General features: G+C 40.1%; 1 protein-coding gene across 2 annotated transcripts in view; it reads right to left on the bottom strand.

The window, feature by feature from the left end:
• CDH20 (cadherin 20) overlaps positions 1 to 27,668 on the bottom strand; it is a 119,285-nt gene that overhangs the window by 52,615 nt on the left and 39,002 nt on the right. The window lies entirely within an intron of this gene.

Below are 27,668 nucleotides of genomic sequence, written 5' to 3'. Positions count from 1 at the left end.
TTGCCCAGTTCTGCACACAGGCAGTCTCAAGCACCACCAGCAAAGGCTGAAGCAAAGTCCTTCCTGAGTTACTTGTTGAGCTGTGGTTTGTCCACTCCACCCACTCTGCCTGCCTGCACTTCCCACCTGCTCCAGCTGGAAGAGACCATACCTGGGATGCCAGGCTTGAGAAGCAACTACAAATGGCTGCGGGCACTGGTGGGTGCCTGGCTCGCACCCTCTCCAGACATTCTGAAACAGAGATGAAAGACCCCATAGTGCCTGTCCTGAACGGAAGATCTGCAGACTTTGTACAGCAAAAATCAGGCAGTGGAAAGTCTCTGTCCCATGGACTGCAGAATTTCTTCTTGCTCTGGTCTCAGAGACCCCCTGACAGACAGCTACTCCACTGTGTGAGGAGTGTAGCTGGCTGGGGACCTAGGGAGGATGGCCCCAGTGGAGCAGCAAGATAATCACTGTTTCTCGTGCAGTATCAGAGGCAGGAGGAGGAAAGTGAGGATTTCCCCATGCATGGGGACCAGACTGCTTTGCTTGCAGAGGATTTTAACAGGCAGCCTGTCTTTGTAGCCTTTAAAAAAAAAAAAAAGCAGGAGTTTATTCTTTAATGATAATCCCCACACAACATCAGTTTTAGAGAGTGGACTCTGTAGCAGTAGTTCCTGGTCATTTTGCTATGAAGAAGACTACAAAAATGTGAACAATGTTACTTGGAAAAAAATATGTCAAGGACAATAAAACTTTGATTTCTAGTTTAATATTCATTCAGTATTTCAAGAAGAAACATAGCGTCTGTCCAATGTTTTTAATTAGCCTGAGCTTCATTCACTGTAACTCTTCTCTCTCTTCAAAGAAACACATACATTGTTATATATTCTCCATTTTGTTTTCCCACAAGGCCCATTTCAAAACATCTTGTGTTGTTTCTGATGCAATACTATATCAATCTGATTATATTGTACATAATATGTCCTCAGATAGAGAACTGCATGGATTTTTATTTAGAAGGACACCTTTGATATTGTGTGAACTAGGAAATTTTAAAATTCTACTGAAATAAAAATGAAATTCTGTGCCACTGTAATCAATCTTGATCCACTACAGAAGTCTGGGCTCTGCATAAGTGCCAGTCTAATCTACTTCCAAATATAAGCTTCCATCTAGACAGTCAAGACATGCAGATTAGCTGTTTGAACAGGAATTTTCTGACAGCACAAATAGAAATGTGTGTGCCTAATGCCTATTTTACAAAATATTTTTTCTATTAGAAGAGTTTTGCAACCAGTTTAAAAATAATTTTTCCATGTCACTGCCACTTTCCACTAATGTCTCGGTCTAAACTTTCAGTCTCCTTGAACAGACTATAAGGAGCAAATAATGGAATTATACTGAGCCGCTTATGTGGATACCAGTGAATGCCACAGACAGATACTGAATATTTCTGAAGCACTGTCTCTGACAGCTTGTCCACATATTAGAGAACATAGCATATGAATTGTTTCTTACTAACACAAAAAATACAATGCTTTTTAAATCTTTTCTGGTTTTACACAATCCACTGCATACAACAGGAAGCAACAGAGAAATTGTATTCTCTGCAACTGAGAAAATAAATAGTAATATTACAACATACCTTTCACTATGTTTGCATTTCTCTGTTCTGTCATTTGCTGCTGCAGCTCAGTTTAAACACTGCATTTCTCTTGTGCTCTTCTGTGCAATGTGTGCAACAGGTTGCCTCAGCAGCTCTGCCCTCTTTTTAACATAACCCACTCCAAAGAACAAGTCTGGTTTGTACTACAGCATGCAGCAACTTTCAGGAAAAAGAAAAGACATCATCACAAACCAATCAGACACTCTTTGTCTGATGATCTAGCCTCTTTCTCAACTGATGCACCAGTGTGTGAATGGGACCAGTAATCCAGGAGGTGAGGTATACAGGCACCATTCACTGGAAAGGATGCCGGGAGAACATAAGCTACATGAGTGGACAGTGGAAACAATAGCAAACGTTTCATGTTGAGGTGGCTGGGAATGAATAATGCATGTGTTGGGGAAACAGTTGCCCCGTTCTGGTGTAGAGGGCGTGGAAAGAGCAGGCATGAGAGGTACTTCCCTGGTGATGTTAGCATTTCTAATTAAAATCATAATCTACTCAGACTGAGAAGATACCCTATGATGAGAAAACAATGTACAAACTTCCAAGGGGGGACAAATTCCTATTACATGGACCCACAGAAGAAGTAGCTCAGATGCACATACAGTATTTTATAAAGGCGAGCAAGCACTCATAAGTGAAACCAAAGAACCAAGAGAAATCTTAGCAGGTGACATGTTTTGATCTGGTATTGTTTAGATACACCATATAAATGAATGCTTCATCTCAGAAGAACTACCCTTTCAAATGATTGTTAATTAAGTAATAATCCCTGAGAAATATGTTGTTACCAACAGTTAGGAGCAACTTTATTATTCTTTCCCCAGGCTATTAATGCTCAAACACAATGGCCACTAATTGCAGTAAGAACTAATTTCCCAGCAATTACACATGGACTTTCTAAGTATCTGGGGGCACAGTTTTTGCTTTTAAACTTTGTTTTTCCAACTTATCTAACTAGAGCATTGGTCAGTCATAAAAATTCTCTAATTGTCCTGCACAGAAATTACCATTAACAAAAAGAAAGCTGATGTTTGCTACCTTCGTACATTATTAATTTTTTGTTGCAGACAACAACAGCAAAGGTTACAATCCCTATAAACAATGCATCAGCTCTATGTTCAGCAAAGCTAGCAAAAGCATTTTCAATCAGTGCAGTAAGCTTTGGATAGGTCTCGACAGTTTCTTTTAAAACAAGCAGGGGGTCTGCTGTTTTCTAAATTTACATTACAGCTTTTCTTCTGCAATATGTTATTAATGCAATAAGAAATCATTTTTGGGATGCCAATGACCAAATTTGACATTTTTTTCCTGCCAGCTGTTTTCAGTGTAGACAAATTAGGTGGCCATAAGAATTATTATTATTATTGAGCATTGTTAAAGGAATAAATTGAGAAAATTAATCCAGAAGCATGGGAAAAAAGATCTACCTGGAATTTAAAGTGATTTTCTCCACAAACACTTTTCCCCTTGGCTCAGGAGCAGAGTATAAGGAAAAAGCCTTAAAGAATAGCTGCCATTGTCATTACATTTTAAAAGCATTCACATGACAATTTTAAAAGAACTGCCATTTCAGCTATTTCTTAAATAACCTCTTTCTTCCTCTATAATCATGCAATATATTTCTTTCACCTTTTGACTAGCACTTTGGTTTTTTTAATAAACTTACACACTCGTTTTGCAGGAAATTATATTTTAAAATGCTTCTCAGAGGTGTTTTATCATAACACTTTCATTTGGGTTGAATTAATGTTGAATCCTGATTTTCAGAAATTGAGGGAGAGGAAGAGGGAGAGAAAGAGAAAAGAAAAAAGCTTAGCTTCTACCCCAGCTCCAAAACACACTTATCTTCAATTCACATTTCTAGATCAATCTTAGCATAACCTTTATCTGTAATAACAGAATTATTCTGGTACTTCTGAAACACAGACAGCAGCAATGTAGTTATCTGCTGGACTAGCCAGTCAAGAGTTTTTTCCCCACTCTCTTCACCAGTGCACAGTTTGTTTTCAAGCCTTCAATACCACAGTGTCAGTCCTTGCTTCACAGTTTTTATGCCTTTTTCTTTTTTTTTAGGTCCTTGTCTCTCTTTTCCCCATTAAGATGCGGATGGGCTGGTACCTCAGCCAATATGTCTATACATGCCTGAATAGACTTGCAGAAAAGCAGGGTCTCCTTTTGTCTGGGCCCGTGAGGCTGTATGTCATTCCGCACCGACAGGCAAGGGCTCCTCTCTCTGTGGGAGATTTCCAATAATTGCCAGAACAAATTAAACTGGGGCTTATCTGTTCCTCTCCTTTTTCAGCTTGAAAATGGAGGAACAAGACCAATTTTAGCTGGTGACAATGTGGCATAGAAATAGATTGGATACAGCTTATGTGAAGTCATGCTGTAGATAGCTGGGGCAGGACACTGCTTGGAGGAGTGAGGTGAGGTTGTGCTACACGGACTCCATGAATGCTTCTGATCTGACAAACAGGAAATGAGTTGGGAGGTTAAGAGCAGTCTAGTTACCATTGTCACAGGTGAACGACTATTTCTGATAATACATTTAGATGTAGCACTCAGGGACATCGTTTAGCAGTGGACTTGGCATGTAGGTTAATGGTTGGACTTGATCTTAGAGGTCTTTTTCAACGTAACCATTCTATGTTTCTATACTGGTGTGGACCGGGCAGCCCAGAAACACAGTGTGGACTGCAAATATGGGCATGTTCTTAAAAATAAAAATGAAGTGTACAATAAATTCTGGATATTCCCCCACAGAAACACAGCTCCTTCCCTGCCTTTGTCCCCTAACACTTACATCTTGTGTCTTAATCTACATGAAAGCGTCACAAAGTACAGCCTTAACCTGTGACAGATCAATGGGGAGAGTTCTGCCTTGTCTCTGCAGTGGGTATTTGGAAGTCTTGGGCTGAAAAGGCTGTATTAAGAGATAGTATAGTTATCAGACACAAATTTTCTATAGCAAAGAGCTGTCATCTTCCTTTGCAGATGAGATAAAATGAGCTCAAAGTGCTTTCTCCAGGCAAAGCCAGACTGGAAACTACACAAAGGAATGAATTCTTTGACACTGTCTGACAGCTAGAAATCTGAACTATCCGATTTGAAAGGGACCCTTAATTCTTGGGGCTGCTGAATGCCAATGAGAAGTATTTGGATCTTCTCTTGACCAATATGATTACTGCTATCAAATGAGAATATGTCAAACACCTTTCAACACACTGTTGTCAGTCAAGCTCTAAAAGGCAATCATTCACTGTAAACTATCTTCTCAACTACTACTCTGTCTCAGTCAGATTCCTTCAGCCACAAAGTCAGTGAGAAATTAATAGAGAAAAAAACTCCAGTAGTTCTTAGTACTGTCAGCTTTTCAGCTCTTTTTTCTCAAGCTCTCATGTTCCTGACCCATGCCAGAAAATCAAGCACGAAGCTGTGACACAGTAATTAACAAAGGCCAGAAGAGGTAACTTCAGGTTACTAGAACTGGATGGAACATCTCTTAGTAAGGTCCACCCCTGTGTCCTATGACAGGACACCAGAAAGAAGAGATCACCACCTCCCTCTCTGCTTCCCTGTCAGGGGAAAGGTGTAGACAGCAGCGAGGTCACACCCCTGTCTCCCATTCCCTAAGCTGAACAAACCCAGCATCCTCAGCCACTCCTCCTAAGTTATGCCCTTTACTCCTTTCACCATCTTAGTTGCCCTCCTTTGAACACATGCTAATACTTTAATATTCTTATATTGTGGTGCTCAAAACTGCACACTGTACCAGAGGTGAAGTCATGCCAACGTTGAGTTGTAGAATATTTTCTATAAAACTTGGGAAAAATGTTTGCTTAATGTAATGAAGTACTAGGGTCTTTCTTTTGTCTTTTATACATTAGAGTTCATTTTAGCATGACACACAAAAAGCAAAAATCTAGTAAAAGAAGTGAAAACACTGGAGAAAAATCAGACAGATTGAAAAAATAGTAAAATGCAAAGTCATATTTTCAGTTTATAATGTCAATCCCAAAAGTACCCCTTAAACCTCAATAACTTCAGTAACTTGTGAAACTTAAATAAGCAATTTTGTTTCTTAAACAGCCCGTAACTAGAATAATTAACTAAAGACATAGCATAATTTTATATATTTTTAAGTGTCTCTGGAGGAAATTGTGCAAAATTCAAAATAGGTTCATTCTTTGTTAGGTATGTAAGAAAAATATTAGCAAAATGTAAGTTTTACAGTGTGATCTTTAGTTCTAAAATCTGTGAAAAGTCAGCAAAACTGGAACAGCAAGTCCATTCTGAATTGCTTTTCAACTTTTTCAGAAGAATGGACTTCAGATAGTCTTCAGTATTTTAGTTCCATGTATTCTTGTTACCAGTTATTCTTTTTGGTCAGGTCACATATGGGCAAGTCACCATCCAATGGACATATTCTCACATTAAAAAAGGGTTTCTTAGGACAAAGACAGAACTCAGGTTTTTCTGTTTTGGACCTGAAACCACAGCTGTGTCAATAAAACTTATACTGCTGCCAAGAAAATATGATCAATTTCAACCATTATTTATTGTCTAGAAACATTTATTACTTTGGAGGAGTCAGTAAAGTGTATTCCATGCCTATGATGTGGGGTAGATTGTCATCAGCCTTCATTGGAGCCATGCTGGAGAAAACTGAATATGGAATAAAACTGTCCTTTCTTTTTACAAACAGACAAATGAAAAAATGAAAATAAACTTTGAAGATAAACATAGAAGAGTAATTGCATGTCAGGATGAAGTTATGGATAACCTCTAAAGTGGTTGCCAATGCAAAGTTAAGAAGAGACAGACTCATGGCAGGAATTTGTACCCATCTGCCTGCCCACTGGTGACCCGTCTTCAGAGCCTCGGGAAGTGAGGGCTGACTTTGCTGGTTGTGGCACTGAATCTGCCTGGTCTGAAACTTTAAACAGGAACAAAAGGTATCCTGCCAATCAGCCATTTGCTGGTTGTGGCACTGAATCTGCCTGGTCTGAAACTTTAAACAGCAACAAAATCAACCACTTCAAAAGGTACCCTGCCAATCAGCCACGAGACTGGGCAGGGAACAAAACTTTCCCAAACCAATCACAGCGGCATTGATATCTGTTGGACCTTTTTTTGGCTCATTGTGGCTGTCGCTAAAGCCTTAAAAAGCCTTGCTGCAGCCACAGTGAGTGAAGAGCAGCCACAAGCAGTTTTGTGTGGGTGGGCTCATGGCTGCCTTGCTGCCCCCATCCTTGGAGGTAGACAGTCCTACCTGAGGGCTGCCTGGCTGGGGGGGTTTCCTCTATTTTAGTAGTCCTGGGACAAGAGGCAGAGTGCCCCTGCAACAAGGCAGCACCTCCAGCCATGCCAGAGGAGACAAGTGGGAGAGGAACCTGAGGTGCCTGACTCACCCCTTTTCCACTTCCCCTGTTACTGATGGCTCAGATAATTTCTTACAGTCTTTCTGTCCAAAAGTTGGAGACAATGGCTCAAGTAAAGCAGCTTCCATTTGGATTAAAGCAGGGGATCCTGACTATGGCAAGCAGCAGCCTTTAGTGCAATAATGGGTGGTCCTGAAGGGTTGGAGCTCTCCTGCCCTCATGACTGAGCTGCATGTCTCAGTCAGCTGCTCCATGTAATTACTCAGTTTATCAGCAGTTTGGGCTGGCAATTACTGTTGAATATCAGGGGCTTGGCCTTCCCTTGATAGGACAAGCTAATCCCCTGTCCTGTCTATTGAGGATTTCCTGTTCTGCTGTTTGATGTACCGGGGCTGAAATGATACCAGGCTGATCTCCACAGCCTTGGTGCTGCCAGCCTCTTGCTCAGATCCAGAGCACCGTGAAGGCCATTGCAGCTGCTCAAGTTTTTTCTTCATACACTTTTATCAATTTTTTTCCTGATTCAGCAAGCATTCAGTGCCCAAACAGAAAGAGACCCCTTCCTAGTTTCAACCTGCAGCTTTTGAGCACTCATGTCACTCTGCATTATGATTCCCCATGGTTTTAAAAGCTGTGAAAGGGCTGGAAAAAGCAGTGAATGGGAGATTCCAGAGGAACGTCCACTTGCCACAGATACTTCTTGCTAATTCTGCAGATGGTGTTCTTTCTTCTGAACAGGACATTAAAATGAGTTCTTGCTTATGTGAGGCTATTAAAAGATGCAGTAGTCCGTTCAACAAGGGCAGTAATGAAGTCTTCTGTCTCCTTTCCAAATTCCAAATCAGATTAATGACATGTGCAAGGCACTATGCAAAGCCCCATCAGTGGATGCTGGATTTCTGCTAATACCTTCTGTCTAAGTAAATTCCCTTTGTTGTTTCATCTGTGTGTGGCAGTCATCTTCAGAGCCTGCCCTGGACTATTTGAGGGTGTACATCCTCTTTCACTGCTGCTCTGCTTTATTTCAAATGTGGTCTGGGGAAAAATGAAATTATTCTTGCCCACTTAAAATCATGATGAAAGATTTTATAATTGTACGTTAATTATTCATCACTGGTAGTATTACACATACTAATGTTTTCCTCAAATTATAGTGTACCCCTCTGAGCCATAAACATGTTAAAGAGCTGTAGCTCCTTAAACAAATTTGGCACAGAACTCAAATGAATTTCACCAAAGAGGTAGGATCAAAATCAGGCTTTGTGAATAGACAATCACTTCATCACCTAGGGAAAAGTTAAGAGAAGGAAACAACAAAGAGCTGAGAAATGTGCATTGTTGATAGCTTATGGTGTGCCATGAAGCCTTTGCATCAGACGGAACACAATTCAGAGCCAGCCACTAAAGCTCATCACCATATGCACAGCAAAGACATTGAGATCTCTGCTGAGCACAGGACTGCTTAACACCAGCCTCACTATTACCCTATAGGCTGTCCAGCCTGATTAACTATGGACATCAACAGAAATAATGGCTGGAAATTCCTGCAGCTAAATATATCTTTGCCCTGTAAAGCTGGTTTGGGTCTAAATACAAAGTTGTCTGCACAACTGTGTGTAACAATCAACTACCAGCAGCAACCCTTAATGGCTCTGTTCAATGTAAACTGTGCACTTAGGAGTGATTGTGGTGTAATTATAGAAAAATACATTAACAAGTAAAGCTTTAAAGTAAAAAAGCACCCAAAATCAAATAGTAAGTTGAAATGATGTTATGAATCTCAGGTAAAGTCAATACAAACTGCAGTCATTTTACATAGGGATAGCAATAAAAAACCATGGTATTAGGTTGTTATGAACATGTTGGTGAATGTTCTGCTGTTTTGTTGCTTTTTCTAAGTCCTACCAACTGATGCAATTAAAAGAAAACAGGACTAAGTTCTAAAAAGGAATCTTCTGCAGTGGTAATCACAACTTAATCAGACTTAATGACTGCCAGCTCTCTATTTCCAATAGGAGGCAGCTAGGAACTTTCCACTCAATGCAGGGATATTAATGCTGAAATTTTTCTTTCCTCTCAAGCCTGACAAGTCCAGGGTCTCAGTGAAACAATGGACTACAGGCAGTGAGCAGTGAGGTGAGAAAGAATGTTGGATGTTGTGCTGTTGCTAGATGGAAATGTCAGTACGAGTGAAAGCACGTGTATCTACATATACACGGATATACTTTTTAGTTACCCTACTATCTTTCTATTCAAGAGGAATCAGCAACTTCCCAAATTTGTGGCAGAAAAGGCAGAACAGGAAGCTGATGCTGGGTAGTGGGGAAGCCTGACCTATGGTGCCTTGCATGAACCCAGGACCTTGCTGGCCTTTCCACTAATGGCGACTGGAAAACACAATGATCACTGCAGCAAGAGGAGAGTGCAGGCAGTTCAAAAGCATTCTCTGTTTTTTGGCTGTGGCACTGCACTAACATGAAGAAAGTCTGAGGAGCTCATACTCAATTATTTAGATTTGTCTCATCTGTCCAAACTGAAGAACCATGCAAGGTCACAGACTTGTTATCTCGTGTCTCTTATGTCAACAGATGACAGGATTTTTGTTACGCAGGAAAATCGTAGATACGTACATCTTATGTGATCTGATACTACACAGCCTGCCTGCACTCTCCAGCAGTACATGAAATATGCAGCCCATGTCAGCTTCTCAAAAGGCACGTCCCTGGCACTTCTTGTGAGCTGCAGTCTCATCAGGAAATAAGATGCTATAAATCATTAAATCAGCACCAATCAGCCACCTATTGCTGTGCAGAAGAAAGGCTCACTCAACAAACATTCCTAGTAAGAAATAACCACTAACAATGAGCACTGCACTAATTTCTACATTATCTAACACAGGTTACAGTACAAAAAAAAACCCCATCTCCATTGCTACTGAAACAGTAGAATAATGAATAAGCATTAGAATAACATTCAAAAACTGTTTGTAATGCTATGTTTGGATCAATAATTGTACACTCATTTAAGGGCCCTCAGAATTGGCAGCTCCCAGTGACATGAAGCATCCAGAGAGACATTCACTGACCATGTTTCATGTGAAATGCTAGGGATGGTACAGTGGCGACAACTTTGTTGTGAAAAACCAGCACCTTACAGCACTTTACTCTCTAGTTTATGTGATTGGAAAACAAAATTTCCTCATAATATAACATGTATTTGCAGAAGTTATTTTCAGTTGAAACAGTTCCTCCAGGTTTCTCATCATAAGTGAGGTCTGTAATTTTTTTTCTTTTTTTTACTGTTGGCTTTTGGAGAGACCATAGACAAGCAAAGGTAAAAGAATTTCAGGTTTCTCAGGCTGTTTTGCAAACACTAGACACAACCTACTCTGGTCTGTACAAGCACAAAGTTGCTGCTCTGAAAAACTAGCCATATGGAAAATTTCTCTTTGGCCAAGGAAAGAAGGAAGGTCTGCTCATCTTCCACTTCTAGGTCCTCTTCTGCTCTCTCTACCATCTCATTGAGGCAGACTTTCATCTCCCTTGAATTCTCAGTCTGAGCAAGATGAGGGGTTTATGCAGCTTTTTTGCACCTTTCTCTGAACTCCCAAAACTTTTTTGCCTCTTCAGTGTAGACACAAATGTTCCTTTCCTTTGACTTCTTTGAGTTTCAGAGTTCACTTGACTTACAATGCAATGGGGGCAGTGACCTATTTCTATAAGGCTGGCATGAAAAGTTTGCTAGCGCTCATTTTGCTCATAAGCAGCCTCCCTAGGCTCTGCAGATGTTTAAACGGCTCAGGGATGCCCAGGACTCACTCAGGCAGCAGAAGAGCTGCCTCTGATACACAGCATCTGTATAGCCTGCCATGATTTGAAACCTCAAAATTCAGCTGCATATCACATTGTTGGGAGTAATACCACTGGTATTGTCTACCAAGAGAACAAAGGATTTTTAGCTGGATTTCCCAAAGAAATGGATGTATAGTAGTTTCTTTCTGCCTGTCAGTCCTCATCTAATAAAACTGGAATCCATTTAGCCAATTTCAACCCTATTTGACAGAAAAGATGTTATAGTGTATAGGGAAAAGGATTATCTGCAATATACCCAAAGGACTTATTTTTTTCACAGAAAATTTTGTATATGCATGCATTTGGGTTGAAAGCAAGCTCTTCAAGTATATCTGTTTCTTTAATATGCCACATACACATTGCTTGCATGGTTGTCTAATGGATGTCATCTTTTTAATGCGTATTTACAGACAGTTTAAAATATGCACTGGGATCTTAATTTAGAATGAGAATGATAGTATGCAATTAAAATCTAAAATGAAATACCGCAAGAACATTGTAGGATGTAATTGCAATTATTACCAGTAAAAAGATGACACGCCTGAGATATGGTCTGTCTATCATTCTGTGAGTGAAAGTTCCTCAAGGAAAGAGCTGCTATTTGTTATAAGGTTGTACACTGTCAGTAAGAGCGGTCACCTTGATCCTCTCTACTAACATAATAAAGCTAAGTTGAATTGAGTTGAGTAAAGGGAAGATAAAACCAGGCAGTATCACAGATGACCATGAGTGACACTAGAGTACTTTCCTAAGTTTTAGAAGATGGTGCCAGCACTGCATCTTTTGCAAACCCTTTGTGGTAAAAGTTAGTGACCTTTTAATGGTGACAGTTATATGAAGTAGTTTGAATAATTACCCCTGAAAAGATCCTTTTATGTATCTTTACAGACATCCTGCAATGAGATGCTCTTTTGTGGCATTTTCATTTCCATTCTAAACCATATTAACGATTCACGGAGTTGGAGAATCAGATGGGGAGGAAAAAAACCCCAAACGATTTGCTGCTTTCAGTGCTATTGCTTAGAGACTCTGCCTCAGAAGCAGCCAAGCACTCTGCAGCCATGATGGCTGAGAGCTCCTCACCATAAGCAGGAAATTTGGGGCACTCTTCTCTCACAGTGCCTTCTCCATTACAACTGCTACCAGGCAGATAATGGGGAAAGAGCATTGCTAACAGCTGCAAAGAGCAGTAAACAAAGCTGCAAACAAAACTGCTTAGGGAAATTATCATTTGGTGTTGCTGGCTTTAAAACCTGCATCTGTAAGTCTGCAAATAATTGCTTTTACTTAATTCAGTATATAGCATACTGCAACAGAAAAAATACAGGAGAAAGGATGTGATGAAAATTGGAGAGAAGTAGACTGTGTAACAAGCAAAAGGAGAGACCTTAAAGTTATAAGGCAGTTTAAAACATCAGAGGATATTTTTTGCTTTTGTTTTTGTTGTTACAGCTTTTTCTTTTCTTCTAACAGATGTTCAAGGAAATATCTACACACTAAGAAATATCCTGGCCATATAGGAGAGGAATAGAAGCTTAATTTTATCTCTGCTCTTTTGCAAGAAATCACTGAGGTGATGGACTCACTCATATTAATTTCATCAAACCCTTCTGCATTATTATTAGCCTGCAGGAAAGTTAAGCCTACATAGATCTAAACCTCTTTCACTCAAAAGACAGATCCCAAATCACTACTCCTTTTCTGTTTTACATTTTCCACAAGGTAGACAGAATAAAAAAAATGTTTAGCAAGTGGAAACAGCCTCCACAATACCCACACAGACATGTACAGGATATGAAATGGACTTTAGAAGCATTTTGTGCTGTGTTCTTTTAGCTTGTTGGTGAAGTTTCAAACAAAGGTGATGACAACTGATAACAAGTATTAATCTTCTCAAGCAAAAGTGCCCTCACATAATTATGAAGCTCATGGTGAAACTTATTTTTGTGAGATTCAGAGGTGGCATCCTCAGAAGACTTAGCGAGTCTCAATCAACCTTTATTTTTCTCTGAGGTCTGTTCATGGCTGCAAACCATCAGTCAATACTCTAAGATCTGTTGCAGATGGAGACAGTTCCACTGTTTTGCAAATCCTGATGTAAAGGGGTGTAGGGCATAACAAATACAAACCTAAGGAGCAATCAGGCAATCAGAGATTTCCCAAGAGTTTAAATATTCTTTTAAAAAACACCCTGAGTGACAACAGCACTTCAACATCAACTTTCCCTATATTTAAATGCCCTAATTCTTGTGAGAAACAAAGAAGTAGGATAGAAGGAGGGAAGTCAGATTTTTGTTCCAAAGTCTAAGCAGCTGTTGCAGAGAACATGAGAAGCACAGAGCCTGAGATCTCATAAGAAAACAAGCATCCTTAGGTCCTTTCTTGACATTTTTTTCCCCAGTGAATATTTTCACAAATTCACTTGATCTGATACCTTCTGTCTTTAATTAAGATGCTGGCAGGTATGGTTTGCTTGAATTCATGCCAGAGGATTTATTCTAATCTCCTCTTTTTATGATATGCTCATCTGGAGGAGCAGAAAAAGAATGATTCACTAGTTCCTGTGGAAGGGACATACATACTCCTTTAATTGTGTTGGAAATCCCTGTGAACCTCAGCAGAAGAGAAACATTCAGAAGACATGACCCCTTTAAAATAATCAGTATTTGTTGTCTGCTGTGGGCTCTGACCCCCTGACTTGCAGTGAGCAGGAGTGAAGTCACTGAGTGGTCCCATGGAAGTTTGTGTTGCTGCAATAGCTGGAGCTGAGGGAGATCCCTTTGGAAAGTCTGAGGCAAGAGAGCAGAACCTGTCTTTAAGTCATATATTCATATGTCCATATTAATCAGAAAGTCAGAAGTGGAAAAAAAGCATCAGTCTAGACTGTTTCTAACACAGCTACTCAACCAGGGCCAAATTTGCCATTGATGCATATTAAGAAAGTATTTATGAATAGTTCAAAGAATAAGGAATCAGCATGAATACATGTATTGCAAACTGGCCACAAGCAGGGAAAAAATGCTGCTTGAACAATATCCAGCAAATATGCTATTCAGCTGATCTGTATGGTTTTTGTTTAAAAGAAATCAACAAAAACTCCCCCTCTCTTCCCACTATTCAGATTGCTCTCCAGAAAGGGTACAATATGTTCCTGCCATTGTAAGCAACCAGCAGCCCAACCCACGCTGACAGTACAGCTCTGGCACAGCACATCCTACAATGAAGGGCTCCCAGTGTCCATGAACTCGCTCTCAATGCTCTCTGTACCTGCTATTGACAGAAAGGACTCAGAGGAGATGCCCTCTCTCCCTCACCCACCTTTTTTCCTTCATACCCTGCTCCACAGTGGCCCTTTGATGAGATCACATAGTAGTACTGATTTTTATTTTCACATTTTGACTGCTGCAGCATTTTTCTGTCCCCCTCTCCTTGGCTCCAGCTCTATGGGGCATTTGTTAGCAGCCTGGTTTAGCTTTACTAGCTAAATGGAAGGCACTGATGGTGCACCCAGCTGGGAATGGGCAGAAAGAGCCAGACACAGCCCAGCAGCACCAACCTTGTGCTTGAAGCCCCCAGACTGTCTCAGGACTGAAATACCTGCCTTTATCAGAAGCTGTGAAAATTTGTCTTTAATTAAGTCCAACAAAGATGCACTGGGGCTCAGTAGGCTTGTACTTTTGATGCTAAGGTAAGAAGGTAAGGCATCGCTCCATTCTTTTTACTAAAATGAGGAATCAGCAGGAACTGTGTAATTAAGGGCTGAAAGGAGAAAAAAATGAAATTGAATTAAACCTGACAGCATAATGCAAAGAATCAATAGCCTTATTTGCTGCTTAATGATGATGACACTGTTCTCATTTCATTATGTGTGAGTCACAACCAGCTTTTTGTTGGCTTAATTGTATTCTTTAGCAAGTAAACTGAGGCATACAATTTACAGCAGCAACACATGTTTAAAAAAGGTTAAGAATGTCATCAATTGGTCCTGAGCAGTGAAATGAATTTGCTTGCCAGCACGCTAGAATATTAAGACATGACATTCTTTTTTTTTTTTCCCTTTTGCTTTTTCTTTCTTTTTTTAGCAATAACATAATAAAGGCTTCTTTTGTCTGACAGGACAGAAAACCCAAACATCCTCTGGCAGTGCATCTTGTGATCTGAGCCCTACAATGACCTGTTTCAGTTTTCACATGTTTGGGATTACAGAGTAAATCCTAGATCACTCTGTCTCTGTGAAGTGACTCCAGCTTTTGGCAATGGTTAAACAACACTGCATTTTTTGCCTTTCCTTTTCATGGCCTCTCTACCAAAAATATCATGTAAAAGAAGCAGAAAGAGGAACAGAAGTGGGTGAGAAAAGAACTCAAAGGAGACAGCTGAGGAAGGAATGACTGTCACAAGACTGAAGGCATTGTAGGTGTTTCTTTAAGCAAAATGGCAATGGGAAACACTCATTCATTTTATTCCGAGGTCTTACAGAGTGCTTCAGCCTGAGAGAGGTTTAGTTATGGTGCATCTGGGAAGGGACATAGCTGTAAATGAGTTCCAGTAGACTGCAGATGAAAGAAGGCACTGGCAAAATGAGAAACAGATATAGGGTAGGCAGTGACCAGTTTCTTTGTCTTTATTTCTCCTCTTCCCATCTGTTTTGCTTATGGTTCCTCTTCCTCCTCTGTCTGTCACTCTGTAGGTCTGGGTCTTTTTAGCAGCCTCCCTTTTCCCCCAGCATCTTGGTGAGGTCCCTAGGAGCTGTTTCTCTTACAACCTGGGTGTGCAAATTCAGTGCCATAGAGGCCTCTGGGTACTTGGGCTGCCTTGTGACTCCTCTGGCACTCAGCTGAATGCCCAGAGGAGGGTGAAGGTGCAGGCCCAGCCACATCCATCCTGGGATGAGCTGCTACAATGGGCAGGTGCCAGGGACCGTTCTGGCACACATCCCACAGCAAGGACAGGGATGCCAAGTGCGACTGCTGCTCCTCAGATTTGGCTGAAAGTGGCAGGTCTTTCTGATTGAAATCCATTAGTTTACTTCTGCCAGCTCTCTTTTCCCTCCCTTTTGTGCATTCTGCAGTGCTTGTGCCACCACTGGACATTCCTGTTCCAGGGCAGCAGGGGAACTCGCAATGATTACTGCCATTTTCCAGTTGCCTTTGCTTTACAGGTCTGCCCTTAGCTCTGGTTTCAATTACCAGGGATTGCATATTTTGATATTCCTCTGAACTGCAGAAGTGAGGAGCTTTAAACAGCTCAACAGTCACATCACAGCTGAGGCCTAATATTGTTTTCCTCTAATCAGGAGATCTTTGCTGTGGAGAGGTGTAAAGGTGGTCCTGACAATGGGGTGCCTGCACAAAACAGACAGATTTTCATAGCTTTTGTGGAACCTGCAGATTTCCTTGGGGACCTAATGAATTAAACATTAAGCAAATGTATGTTGCAGTAGATACAATCCCATGATTAAATTCTAAAAAAAAGGAAAAAGGCATCTACACGTGAAGACCTGCAAGACCTCTATGTCCCACAGCATAACTGGCACTGTTAAAATGCAGTCTTCTCTTAGGAAGCTCTGCTATAGCAAAAATCACATCGTGTGTGTCTGTGATTATTATTTCATGTGTGATTTTCTGCATAACGTACATTCAGCTTGAGACTAAAGGGGATATTTTTTTCCTGACTGCAGACATTGCAAACCATATGTACACCTGGACTGGCGAAGTCTTTTGCACAGCTACCAAACATGAATGGCTAATTGGCAAAACTGCACTGCCGCTGGACCTCTTACAGTTCTGTTGGCCTCACTGCAGTTAGTCAGGTTGCGACTAATTAGCTCTCTGTAAACACTTCTGAGGATGATGCTTATGACAAAACAGAAACCTCAGCTCCTGTCTGCCTATCTGCATTGAGTCTGCAGGACAAAATAAAGGGAAAAGCAACAGGAGAAACTCAGAGTTTTGTTAGACCCCCTGAGCAAGAAGATGCTCTTTTTATATGGTAATTTTTCACAGTAAAGTTACATACAAACGGATCAAAATCCCCCTCCTCCCCTGTCTTTAGGCTGTTGAATGCCTTATTAGATGCTTTTCTCCTAGAGAAAAGGAATCCCTGACAGAGGACTATCAACCCATTGGAATGATAATTCAGGATCTTCCCTCCAAGTTCATGAGCCCTTTTCTTATACACAAGGCCAGGAAGGATTTTAAGGGAACTGCAAACTAAAATATGCTGCCCAGTTCTTTCCATGATAGCTTTTGGGAATAGAACAGGAAAGTGCTTTGTGAGCAATTGGCATCCACTCCCCTCCATTGCCATGCATTCATTGCCTTCACATTGCTCATGGCTAGTATTTTCTACTTTCCTTCTATGGAAGCAGAAAATGGGAGTAAGGGCATCATCCACTTCTAAGGAGGCTGTGATGGCTAAAGCTTGTCAACAGCTTGGGTAACTGGGGACCAGAGAGCTGAAGACCACAGACCTCTGCGCTGTGTACCCAGGAGTGGATATATCAGTGCTGGCACACACCAATCTGTTTCCACCTAGAGGGGAATCTGACTCTTAAACAGCTAGGATAGATAACTTCTGAAGGTCTCTCTAGCACTTCAAATCAAGATATTTTAAATGAAAGCTCAATGTCTAATTAAATACTGTACCAGTACTGGTTTTGCAGGGATTTCTGTTTTGTGAACTGTTTAAATTGCTTTAAATACAACAAAAAGTAAAGGTTACTTTTGTTTTGTTTTTCTTCTCTGAAACCTTAAATAAAGGTTAAATAAAGAAAGATTTGCAGAATTAGAAGGAACCTTTATATTCAAAACAAGAGGCTTGACTAATTTTGAATAAATAATAACATTTTCCTATGCTTAAAGATCCATTAAGTAAAATCAAATTGCAAGGTCCTGATTGTGATGAGATAGCTGCAGTATGTTAACAGCCTTTGTCTGTAGGTGAGTGGGAGTATGGAGAGGGAAAATGCTTTCATAGAAAATAAAGCAAACAGAGCTGTTGTGTTTGCAAGGATGTTAGGAGTCTGCAGACGAGGGAGGTAAACAATTGCTTTTATTAATAGCAACAGATCAATGCCACTAGATTAGCAGAAACTGGGAATAAAGCAAAAAACAAATATTTTTTTCTAGTCACACCCCTTCACCTCCACTGTTGAGCACAGTCCCTAGCCATGAATTGGAAGCAGTGCCCTACCAAGTATGGGCTCAAATTTTGAGACCAAACAAAAATTTCCCCACATTTATAAACTAAACAGAAAATAGCTAAGTGCGTACACTGGGAATGCTACATGTAAGGATGGAAGAGCAGATGAATGAGTCAATGGCTGAGAAAGTGCTCCTCTTTGTCTCTCCAGTTTTCCTCTGGGAAGAATAAACTAATCCAAACCAAGAGATGTTTGCTTACTGTCTTTTCTTAGCTAGGAAACAGCTCCAGCTGCAGCTGCTTCACCCATACCCATGGTGGGAGGCAGGAGGGGGAAAGTAGGAGCTCCTGAAATTTCCTTCAGGCTGGAGCCAGTAAATTATCAGATCTGATGAAAAAGCAAAGGTCTGGAGGCAAAGACGTGATTCTGGGACTTTTGAAGGGATTCTGGGAGCTAATTACTGGGCTAGCTAGGCTAATTAGTACTGAGTGTCATTGTATGTGCCTGTTATCTTTGGGCTTGTCTCTTCAGCTTGTCAACAGCTGCCTGAACGTGAGCCAACGTGTGCCAGGTGCCCAAGAAGGCCAATGGCTTCCGGGCTTGAATCAAAAATAGTGGGGCCAACAGGACCAGGGCAGTGATTGTACCCCTGTATGCTGGGGTTTTATGAGGAGCAGCTGAGGGATCTGGGATTGTTTAGCCTGGAGAAAAGGAGGCTCAGGGGAGGCCTTATCACCCTCAACAACTGCCTGAAAGGAGGTTGTAGCCAGCTAGGGGTCAGCCTGTTGGAGGTTACAAGCGACAGGACAAGATAAAAGCGGCCTCAAGCTGCACCGGGGGAGTTTTGGATTGTATATTAGGAAAAATATCTTCATGGAAAGTGTTGTCAAACATTGGAGCAGGCTGCTCAGGGATGTGGTGGAGTGACCATCCCTGGAGGTATTTAAAAAATATGCAGATGTGGCACTTGGTTTAGACATGGTTCGGTGGTGGACTTGGCAGTGCTGGGTTAATACTCAGACTTGATGATCTCAGAGGTCTTTTCCAACTGAATTGATTCTATGATTCATTGGTGTTGGAGAGCTGGAACCCTCACAGGCTACAAAAGGCTGTATGAACCCCTGTCCTGCCAGCATGTCAATATAAAAGCTTCCAGATAAAAAGGAAAACCAGAGTTATTTATATAGGCAGTTTAATGGGAAGACAGCCATGGCTATACCAGAATTTTTGCCCATGTATTTACTGGACAAAGTCTCATACTTCTCAAGGCTTACACAATTTTGTCATTTTGGAAGCAAAGGTGCAATTTAGCATCTTTTTTTTACAAATATTTGAAAAGTTCTCTCTATAAAATTAGCAATAAGAATAAAATTCGGAATTTATAAAAAATAAATTAATGGTCTAACTTCTGAAAATTTAAGTTCAAGATATTAAACTAATAATTACAAAATTATTCTCTCAAGAGTTCCTTCATTATGTTTTGAGTACTTGTTTTTTAATGTCAGCATTTAAATGACATTAACATATCTGAGAATTTCCATTTGTTGCTGTATATATATCACTGCAATATCAGTGACAAAACCTTAGCTCCTATCTGGGTCAAAACACTCACTTAATGATTTGATACATTTCTGTATTTTATCTTTCCTAGAAGATCAATAGCCATCAGCTCCTGAGGGAAGTTAACTGGTCAGATCACACATTTCCACAAGACTATTGCCGAATTCTGTGAAAACTGCAAAAGGGTTTCTGTTTTGCAAATCCACACACAACCAAATTTTTCAATACTGATAAATGTTGTCATGCAGTTCTCAGTCACAGAGAATTCAGACTTCAGCACATGATGTTACGACTAGATGATTTGCTATTGTAAGAAATAATGAAAGCTAAATTACACTTAACAAATGAATAACAAGAGCTCTTTCTCATTATCCTCTTTATATTCTCCTGATCATGTGGTAGTCATTCAAAAATGGGTATCCCATTTCTTATTTTACATTGAACGTAATTTGAGAGAGGAAAAGTAAGATACACACTTTATTTGGGTTAATCAGCTGTGCATATCTTGGGGGAAATAATTTGCAACTTGAAGTTCTAGGGAAAACCTCAGAGGCTGTAATGGATCACACACACCAAACAAAATTCAAAAGTGTCCTGCAGATCCAAGAAAACGAAACACCATAGTGGAATGTAAGAACAGGAAAAAAACAAGACATCTGAAACAGCCCTTCTCATTGCACTTGGCACTCAAGAGGCTTCACAGGGGCTGCATTCAGATTTGGGCACCGTGCCTCAACCTGTGTGTGGCTCAGCTGGAGGGAGGGCAGAGGGAAGCACCAAGGCAGATCAGAGGTCTGGAAAATGTGACTTCAGAAGAAAGTCTGCACTTAATTAGCCTGAAGAAGAAAGTACTAAGGAGGCAACATTACAACAGTCATCAAACACACAGAAGTATGGTGTGAAGCAGAGAGGCAAAGCTCACTGTCTGTGCCCACAGTGGATGCCTGACTCAGGAGTCCTCCCTGCCTGCAAGGGAGGATTGGACCACATGTGAGCTTGCAACGAGAGGGCTTATCAGGCACTGCAGAAGGTTGCATGTGGAGGCTCTTGCACTCCCCTTCCCAGCAATGGTTAAATCTAGGCCAGACAAAGCATAACTGACCCTGTGCTCAGGCAGGAGTGGCCTCTTGACCCTGCAGCCCTGCTTTATTTCCATTTTAGAGCTGTACAAATGCTGCTAGGCCAGAGCAGGGCACTGACACCTGTCCCATGCTCTCACCTGTGCCAATGGTTGGCAATGGAAGTTTCAATGGATGTGCAAAAACTATGTAACACAGCAGTGGAACAAACTAGACATCAAAAATGTGTTAGTATTTAGATTCCTTTTGGAAGATTATGGCTTTATGACACATTGCCTTTTTAAGCTGACCCAGGGTAACAATAGACATTCTCAATGTACATATACTTTTCTACCCTTTTATCATTTTTTACTAGATGATTTGCCTCAGTCATAGCTAGTGGCAGTGAATTCCATATTTAACTGTGCTTTTGGGTAAAAATATATCCCATCTTAGCAGTTAGTTATGAGTTATAAAGAAAAGGTAATTAGGAGTTCCCAAGTTGCCTCCTCTACATTATTCATTACTCGGTGTACTTCTATCATGCTCCATGTTATTTATTTAATCTCTGGGCTAAGGACGTTCAAGATTTTCACTAGCTTTTCATATGGAAGTCTTTTTGTGTCTGTAGTAATTTTCATCACTGGTCCCTGAATCATCTCTGCTGAGCAGCATATGCAAATCTTTTTTTCCCCCTAACTGAAGCAAGGGAAGAAAATGCATGGGTATTTTTTTGGGGGGGGGGGGGGGGGGAGGGAGGGAAGATTTTATGTTCATATTTGTTTTCAGAACATTCTTTGCATGGCTGATTTTCCACAGATTTCAAAATATATGGCTACAGTGAAGGAATTACAGACAGTTCTGCAAGTTTGTTCTGAACTTGGGAAACAGTGCGTGCAAAACATATTGATTTCTTTGTCTGTATTGATCCTTCTTCATTACTTAAGTCTCAAACCATAAAATCTGATGGCTAGAAAAAATTCTGATAGTCTATATTTAGCCTATTAGGATTTCTGTTATAGGTGGCATGCATTCTTCCATTTAAAAGCATAGCAAAAAATGGAATTCAATTCAATAATCAACTGATTATAATTTTCTCCACTAAAATTTAATCTAATTAAATGTAAGGAAATACAGAACAACATGCAAATTACTGTATGCTCTGTTCTGCTTGTCTACGATGTATGAATGGGACCTTTGTATTTCTTGTCCTTGTCCTCTATCTTTTGAGAACTGTGTGGATTTTTCAACCACTATGTGGTGCATGATGATAATCTGTACTTTTGCTTCAATGTTGCACCTCTGCTCCAAAGCAAATTGCTAGCATGAGTAATCTTGACTCCTAACAGGCAGAGGCTGAGAAGACATGACTGCACCCTAAACTCAATGCCAACCCCACACCTTTGCTAGAGGAGCTGACTGGCAATGTAAGAAGTAGAAAACTGACCCCATCAGCACAAGTAAGAGTGACGGGGGGGTTTGATAACATCAAGGAGGTGAGGAAGGTTCCCCCAGGCAGAATGTCATAAGGGCATCTTAAGAAAGAAAGGGAATCTCAAGCTTCCTTAGAGCATAGTTATGGCTTTGCGGGGTATTGAACCTTGCCTTATCAGGTAGCAAATCAGAGCATTTAAAAAATGACAATGTTACCATTGTGAAAAGTGATCAGCTGGGCATATTCATTTTATCTGCCTAGAGGTCTTCCTGTCACAGAATTCTAGCATAAAAGATGACATTTTGTTCGAACTTTTTACTGATTTGCATTACTGTTAGAGGTAGGCACAGAATTCTAATATCATCTATGGGTTGCCTGGCATTTGAGGGCTTATGTCAGATCATTTGGGTTATATGAATATTTTCTTTGATGTAATGATATTTTCTATTCTTACAAGATCTATTTAAAAGACAAAGAAAAATCTCTCTTCAAAATGTGTAGTTAATGAAATAGCAGTCTGTGTCACCTAATGCATTGTGCATTTCATAAATATATATTACAAGTTAGGACAGCCAGCTTTCCCATGCTCATCTCAATCTATTCTTTGAGATCTTCTGGGTCACAGTAGTTTTATTTAAGAAATACAGACATAGTGCTGCAGCTGATCAGCCTTTTGGATATTACATTAATGCAGATAACTCATAAAAAGAGCAGATGTACTCAGAGCTCCCAGCCTTTGAGTACTACAAGTATATGAGTATTAATTTTATTTATTTGATCATTCATGCATCAAACTACAGTTTAGAACAGATTCCTGCATCACTGGTTGCTCTTTCTAAGCTCTACAGACCTATTATCACTGTATGCATGTTGGACTTCAACTTCTGAATATTCAGATGTGGTAGGGCTGTTTTTCTTCACTTGATGGTGTTTTAGGCAGTAATAGAGCAAGAAACAACTTTTTTCCCCCTTCCCTAAGGTAACATGAATCCAGTTCAGTCTGTTGCACAAAATTTGTTGTAAGAGTTACCAAAAGTCATGGAGAACACAAGGTGTCTGACTGGTAAGCCCAGCAAGTGTGCTGAAGTCTGAGCAGCAGGCATAAGAACCTAAGACCTTGAGAAATCAAGAGTATAGAATCAATGTGCTGAGAAATAAGCTAAAAAATAGAGTGGACTCTATGCTACTCCACCTACCATTTCCACTAGGAGAGCTCTATTTGGAAGGCTGATGGGAAGAAATTGTAATAAGTATAATACAGGTATGCAGATAATAGTGTGTGTTGGGGACACCTCCCCTGATCACACAATGCACCCTAACACTGTGGGACTTTACTTTCCCTGTTCCTGGAAAATTATAAGATTGAGCCAAGAAGCATCAGAAGGTTCTAGAGGACATGAGAATGTTTTTGCCTCAGAACTACCTCTGGCCAGGATCTATTGTGCAATGAACGAATTCCTAGCTCTCTCCTTTCTTTCTATGCTTTTATCTCTTTGTTGTCTATCTCTATCCCTATTTGCTCCTTTCCTATGCTATTTGTTCTTTTTCCATAATATCTTTCTTCTTTGTGTGTGATTTGGATGTTCATATATACATTTGTGTGCTTTCTGAGGTGTCTGTGTCTTTTTTTGCATGAATCTGATCTGCTTGACTAAGGTGGCAGCTATTGTTGCTACATTGAGCATGTCATCCAAAGGGAGCTACCATCAAGTCAGCCCAACACCACTACAAAGACTGAATGGGCTAAGAAGACTAGATGGTGCCTGCTATTCTCTAGGACCACTGATGCAAGAGCCAGTCTCAGAGTCCAAAGCCAAATTTTTCTGTCTTTGATGCTCTTTGCTCCTTATTTGGCACACATTTTGTCCTTCAGGGAACCAAGATGTGACAAACCAGCTGCAACCCAGCCCAGATGACATTTTATCTTTTCTTTAACAAGAGCAATTACTATAATTTCTAATATCAGTCAAATGGTTGCCAAATGGTCTCTCTACAGCTAAAGTCTAAGGAAATATGGCATATTGCTAAAAAGAAGTTACCTCCCTGTTTATATGTCAGAGGCATTAGTCTTCCTCTTTTCTTATTCTGAATCTTTAATAAAGGATGATAGATTTTTAAGCTAGTTGTTTACCATGGTATTAAATAGATTGAGATTTCTCTGTCAAAACCATAAATGTATTTAACTGTGTAATGTTCTGAAGTGACAAGGTTGTGCTAACACCCCTAAGCCCATTGAAACCAACACAGAATTCATCTGTTCTTCCCTTCACGCCACTGTGTCACAGGAAGCACAGAAGCTATTTCCAAGCCAAATTTCTCCCTGTAATCACACCCAGGTAATTGTCCCCATCTCCTGTCAGACTGCACTTAGGTTATGATTTCCCACTGGCAGACTGAGTATTGCTATCCTTCTCTCCCACAAAGCAGCCTTTGGACATGGCATAAGGGTACTTCTCCTCACAGGTCCAGGCAGAGGTGCCTGTTCTTCCAGAGGGATGGAAGGCCTGTCTTTAGAAGTCTGTTGACTCAATTCTGGACCACATTCTTCTTGCCTTTCTGGCTTCTCATGGGAGGTCTGCCTTTGATGCCATAAAGCCGACTCCCCATCAGCCCCCAACACAGGGAAGTGAAACTCAAAAATAAGGCCATGCCTGCACCCTGGATGATCTGAGCTGCTCCTGTGTGATGATGCACCAAGCTGGGTGCATGATGGTGCACTGCAGGAACTCTGGGCACAGCACAGATGCATACAGGAGCTGCACTGTATCCATTGGGAAAGGAGCTGCATGGGAACAGGAGCTACTATTCCAAGAGCCTTTGTATTGACTCTGAAAACATGCAGCCTCTGCCACCATTGGAGTTTTAAGTATGCTCTGAGAATGTCAGCTCTGGAATTGAACTGTTAGGCTGTCTTAACCTTTAGTAAATTAAATAATGGTGCCTGGGCAGTGGATGGTGGCAATCTGTCTTTCAAGACTGTCAGAATAGTCCCCAGACTCATGGAATGCTTCATGCCTACTGGTCTCAGTGCCAGACAGCAGTCCTGGGCATGTTTAATTAACTAGGATAGATGCAACCTCAGGCTGCTTTTATCATCCGCTGAGATGCTGACTGGCTGCATTTCTCACTCTCAGACTTGATTCTGCTACTGCTGAGCACCTGAGTATTTTCATTGGCATACAACTGCTGTCCCTCGTAGGACAAAAACCAGCAGTACCTAAACTGACCATAATTTGTGAACTGATAGAAATAAACATGCAATTGTGACATAGCAACTTATTCTGTAGGAGTGTGTGGGTCTGTGTCTGCATGTGTCTGTGTGTAATGTCTTCTGAAACACCCTAAACTCTCAATAAACCCATGCAATTATCTTTTGTTACCTATGCTTTTGTTAAAGTATTACTTTAAATAAAATGAGTCAGATATTGTAAACCTGAGCTTATGCAGGTATTAAACCTACTTGTTTTTTACAGATAATGTTGGCAGGTACATATAGCCTCTCAGTTTTTGATGTGAAGTGATAATACTTCTGTGTGCATTTAATGGTTCTAAAATGAAAGCAGCTAATATGTGTGCTCTCACCAACACTCAGATGTTTCCAACTTAAAAAATTTTAATTTGAAGAGAATAACAAAAAGAGCTCATCTACATCATTAACTACTGTTATGCAACATTTCATTCTGAAGAACAAAACAATTTTTAAATTATAGGAATCTTGAAAATAGCCCAAATGAACTAATTCCTATTCTCACATTATAAGCAACCTGAGAAGAAATTTACCTGAGGTTTTCTTTTTCTTCTTTGGATGACAATGTATTAAAAACATTAACAGTGCAAAATTAGCACTCTGAAGGACAGAAAATAACTGCTGCAGGGAGAGGTTCTACTACAAAGCATCAGCAATATTGCAAGCAGTTTTCTGACAATAACTTAACCTTTCTTCTTGTAATAATCATTAAAAATACCAGATCAATAATAACAGAAGCCAGCACTTCTGGCTCTATCCAGACAGCAAAACCAAAGACTTTTGTCACCTACGACAAAAACACATCACCTGTGTATCCAATTGCCAAGGTGTTTGCAACCATTCAGTACTTTTTCTCTAAGATTACAGAGAAGGTCATGCCAACTGAAAAACTGGAGGTTTTGTTCTACTGTGATATAAAAAAGCAGCTATAAAACATTATGTCTTCCTGAGAGGAAGACAGCCAAGCAGCCAAAACCAAACAAAAGAGAAGTCCTTCAAGCCATATTTGGTTTTTGGCTCCTCACCACTGAAATGGATAAAAATTAATCAAAACATTCCCATTTCACTCCTCCTGGTCCCATTCTTTTCACTTTCACTGAAAAGAGATTTCAGTGCTTTGTGACATTTTTGGAAGGAAAACGAAAGGTAATCAATAAAAATTAAAGCTTTAAAAGTAAACTTTTTAGCATTATCCATGTACTTGAAGGAGTAGGAAAACAGTTTTCAAATCTCTGCCTTGAAAGAGGGAATGAAGAGGCATCTCAGATTTGACTTCCAAAGCTAGAGGGTCATAAGAAATTTGGTTATGCATTGTTTTTAATCTCTCATGCTTATTTTATGCCACTTAAATAATTAAGCGTCCACGAGAAGAAAAGAGAAAGGAGGAGGACTTTATAGCTCTGCAGTAAGGATACTCACCTGAGAACATGGGAAGCTGCTTTTAATTTCCCCTCAAAATAATATTTGTCTGTTTCACACAGTGGAGCAACAGTGCTGGAATGCAGAGCAAAGATGCTGCTGCCTGAAATATCCAGTACCCTTTCACAGGGTCCAGAGAATGCAGGTGGAGGAAAGAATTGACTGAGATTGCTGGGATCCTCTTAGTGGGCATCAGTTGCAGACCTTCTTCTCTTTTAGCTAACACACTGCACTGTCCAGCAAGCAGTTCTACAGATACAGCCTAGATTCACAGTTATGTCTGGAAATGGCATATTTTGGAAAAGCATTATTTTATATATTTAAATATACTGACAGACAGATAGATTTTCACCAATCATTTTTGAAGACAGAAAAAATATCTTTCTGAGGTTGGCTGGTTCTATATACTGTATTCAGATCAGGCTAATAATTTACCATTTTCTAAGTCGTACAGTAGACTTGGTTCGACTTTAAGGAGCAGTTGTATGTGCAGAGATTTACTTTTAAAGTGCTGACACAATGCAAACTGTGAAAGCACCATTAAAAAAAATTAGCATTTCTCCATATAGGTCTCTAAAACACACACATAGTTTAAAATAAATTGACTGAACATTTAAACCTGCTTAATTTTGGAATCAATTCCACATTTGAAATAATCTACAAGTTGAAACAGCTGAAGCATAAAATGTATTTGAAACTGAACAAGTTTAAATATTGAATCAATTTTGACATAAATGTGTTTGCATATTAACGCATTAAAAATGAATCCAGTTTAAATGCTAAGCTGATGAGAGAAAAAGCTGTGCTAGGAAAAAAAGATTAAGGATGACCACTAAAATTACAACACGTTCAAATATTAGAAAATCCTGCAGTTTGTTATTTAATCGTAGTGAAACAGCTACAGTTAAAGGAAAAA

The sequence above is a fragment of the Passer montanus genome, unplaced genomic scaffold (genome assembly GCF_014805655.1).
Source record: "Passer montanus isolate IOZ18808 unplaced genomic scaffold, ASM1480565v1 scaffold107, whole genome shotgun sequence".
Lineage (NCBI taxonomy): Eukaryota > Metazoa > Chordata > Aves > Passeriformes > Passeridae > Passer > Passer montanus.
The sequence above is the reverse complement of the archived record's forward strand: the minus strand, read 5'-3'. Positions and strand labels throughout refer to the sequence as shown.